This window comes from Alligator sinensis, unplaced genomic scaffold (genome assembly GCF_000455745.1).
Source record: "Alligator sinensis unplaced genomic scaffold, ASM45574v1 scaffold89_1, whole genome shotgun sequence".
In the NCBI taxonomy this organism is placed as follows: Eukaryota; Metazoa; Chordata; order Crocodylia; family Alligatoridae; genus Alligator; species Alligator sinensis.
This window is the reverse complement of record NW_005843062.1, coordinates 348301-352350: the sequence shown is the minus strand read 5'-3', so window position 1 is coordinate 352350 and position 4050 is coordinate 348301.

Genomic DNA, 4050 nt, shown 5'->3' with positions numbered 1-4050 from the left:
CTAGACCTACCCACAGATTCTAGTCTTCAGCAGCAGCCACAGTCTTAACTTTTGGCTGAATAGCCAAGAGACTACAGCTGTGAAAGGGTTAAAACTATAGGTTCTACCTGAAAGGGAAAGGGAGGATGAGTGAGCTGAAAATTAGGCTCAGTCCCTGTTAAATAAGGCCATAATTCTGGAAAAATCTTTTTTCCTCCTTTCATTCAACCTGCCCATAAACAAGGTGCAGGTGATATGTGAGAATATTTAGTACTTTAGAATCTTACAGCTAGAAGATGTAAAGAAGGTGTCAGTATATGACTTTTCACATTCTAATACGTTATATATTCATACACAGCAGGAAATGAGCTACAGGATATACTGAGTTTTACAATCACAGCTTTCTGATAACTCCAATCCCAATTAATTTTTCTGTTATCATTCCTCTTCTACCAATAGATTTTTTCATTTACTTTCTTTACACATTTTTCTCTGAACTTTATGGATGAGAAATCTTTAAAATCTTTGACCAATGCACTGGCAAAAATTGGCCTAGTACAAAATCATAGTGACCTACAAAGGAAAAAAGCCTTTCTCACAAGCAATATTTTGCAGCAAGCCATTGACTAAAAGCTTTGAGCCATGCTGAGAACAAAATGGGTGGTTAAGGTTGATTAGGCTTTAGATTGTAAAATGCCCTTATACTGTCAATAAATCAGAAGAAAATTTCACACAAGAGGGTGACTAACAATATTTTGCTGTCACATTAAAGTGCAAAGATGTCTAAAAGCATAGCCTCAAGGCTGAGATTTTAATTAGTTATTAAGGTGCTCAAATTAATGTAAATCATGTTTGCCCTTTCCAGCTAAACAATTAGAACTCCCAGAAACATTAGCATTTGCATTAAATTTTGAATAAACAATACTAGACCAAGCTTTTTCTTGCTGTTTGTTTGTCTTTTTGGTTTTTTTTTTTCAAGTAACCTGACCAAAAAACACCACGATTATTAAAATGGTGAGGGAGACTCAGGCGAGCCCAAAAGTTTAGGATTCCTATTTCTATTATTCTATTTGAGCATTACATGGAAATTAATCATGTGGTAATAATATGATGGCCCACTTATAGATGATCTCGAGGGACTGGACAGATTTCAGCAATGGAGTAATGAGGAAGGAAGAGGTAAAATGTATATGCTCAGCCCTATTGCTCACAGTAAAGTAGTGGATAAATCCTCTTGTAATTTACCACTATTCTGGCTTTCTAAAGACTTAAACAGTGTTCATGTCTAATAGCATATGCTTTACTTTGCAGTTAAAGCACTGATTTTCATCCAAAAAAGATGAACACCCTTCATAAAATAGTTCACAATATCCCCGTAATGTTAAGTTCTGTCCTACATTACATTCTGTGCAAGTTTATTGAAGTTATTGCCAACAAAAAGGGACAGATTCCTTTCCACTTCTTTGGCATCCAAGTGGATTTAGGCACCCAAGTTCAATTCTATTCCACCCTGTTCAAGTCCTGAAAATTCACGAATACACCTTTTTTTTTGTAATAGGCCGTCATCTTACCCTTAAGACTGGACGTATCTACACGAGACGTTACTGTGTAGTAGCAATGAGCTACTGTGTGGTAGCTTCTTGCTACCTTGCAGTAGCATTGCCAGGCACTAACCATGCCATGATGATAGTCCACAGTAGTAATGAGATACTACACAGTAGCTCATAGCAGTTAGCTACTGTGCAGTAGCATTGGAAAGAAAACCAGGCGGGGACATTACTTTGGTTGTTACTGCACAGTGTGCAAGTATTTAGTATGCAAGTACTTGTGTACTAAATATACTTGCATACTAAATGACTGCACAGTAATAAATGTGCAGTCCACGACTCCTGTAAATGTGGCCACTGAGTCACAGAAAGTGGGAAAGAGGAGAAAAAGAAGCAACCCACCTTTTTCATTAGCTGTTTTCAGGGTGAAAGACAATTGCAGTTAACATTCTAAATCCACCTCTGCACCTAAGTGCAATAAAATGTGGCCCAAAGAGATTAAGCCAAATATGCCAAGGAGACTTGTCCACTGTTACCCCATTAAACATGTTTGGATAAGTGAATGATATATATACAGATGCATTTGTGTGAGGGCATGGAAGAGACATGGGATAAGCATATGTGTTGATTTTTTAATGCAACTATCTCTACAAATATTCTGTAAGTTTGTCTCCTGGCCACTTATTTTAACATTTCATGATCCTGTGCAGGTTCAAACAGTCAGAATGAGGAGAATAAACAAATTAACCTATTAGGAAATGCTGTTGTCATCTTTTTGGAGAGGAGGTTGCGACAGCTGAAACGTGTGTCTGTGTGATAAACATGTTTGCTGAAGGCTCTATGAAGATTATACCAAGTGCTTTTCTGTATTTGTTTAAATATTAAGCTATATGTTGTTGCTAAAAGCCTAATTAAAGTTTAAAACATAGTGAGGCCTCGTATAAAGTAAGGCCTAGTAAATTTAGCAAAGCCTTGAATTAGTAAGGCCCTGTAGTGTAGTTAAAATTACCTTATCAAAGGAATGCAAAGCTTGTATTGCTATTGGTCAGTCTAAGGACAGTTGAAATAAAAGGAATCTGAGTGGTTGTACATTATCAGAACCATTCAAAAGCTTTAAATTGGCTAGAATATCAGGAAACCATTCAGAAGGAAGGTATAGCTCCGTGAAAAAGATTAGTTAGCTGTTGCCTAGATCAATGGGCCCATGGACCTTGAGCCCAAGGACTGCATTCCAGGGTCCTTCCCGGTACCCCTCAGACAGTGCTGTTCGAAGGGGCCTAACTTCACTGAACTTTAGTTAGCTGTTGCCTAGATCAATGGGCCCATGGACCTTGAGCCCAAGGACTGCATTCCAGGGTCCTTCCTGGTACCTCTTGGACAGCACTGTTCGGGTACGCCTGACTTCGTTGAACTTTGTGGAAAGAGAAGCTTGCTGTGTATCAAGCATCAGAGAAAACTGCCAATAAGTTGCCGACACAAATTGCTTTTGTCTGTCATTTTTTGTTACTACATGTAGTTGTGTTTTTGTTAAGTCAATAAATCTTTCTTACCTTTCTACCCCCGACCAGACACTCAATCCCAAACCCTCCACAGGCAGCTGAGACAGAGGTGTCAGAGGAGAATAACCTACCTCAACCTCAGGCCTTGAACTTGCAAGGTTCAGCTCTGAGCCACCAACAGCTTTTTCTGTTCCTGAAACATACAAATGCTGTAAAGTGTGTTATCTCTTTGCTTTGTGTGCTATAAAAAGTACAGTTTTATGTCAGGAGAAGAAGAGTCCCAGTTTTTCAATAAGATGCATGCCGTTTGCTTTAAGTCCTCATACTGGTTCTCTGATTTCTATCACACAATAATGTATGTACAGAAAAAAATCTATTTTAGTTGCTCATAAAGATTGTGATGGCTCCTCTGATCCCTGCAGAGCCTGGTAAGTGTAGAATCTGGCTTTAGAGGTAAAACAATTCAAGAAATATTCCTAAAAATCCCTCAAAATCTGAAGCATTCTTTATAGATCTTTCAGGAACAGGACATCAAAGATACATGGCATAATATAAAGATTTTAAATGTCATTCATTTGGAATGATCTGCATTACTCCATAGTAAAGAACAGTGAGTTACCTGACCACTGCATACTCTTACTAAAACCCATAACAGAATCTCACATACATATATGTATTCTATGCATGTATTTCACATTTTTCCAATAATTCTGAGCCATCACATGAATATTAAACTGCTTCCCTTGAGCCAATGCTTCATATACAGATCTGTTTGAGGCTTAGCTAGCATTTATACATGCACAGTGCTTGTCAAATAAAAAATGTTAACAAATACTTCTCCCCCCCACTCAGGATTCTCATCATTAAAAGAGGAGGAAGAGAGTGTTGTACGAGTGCATGCAGACCAGAATACAGAGGAGTAAAGAAATCTCCAGAGTAGCAAAGGAAATGCCCACTTTACTGTGTGTACATAATGATGCTGGATGCTGTTCAGTAAGGTTAAAAATGGCACAAAGTAATGTGGG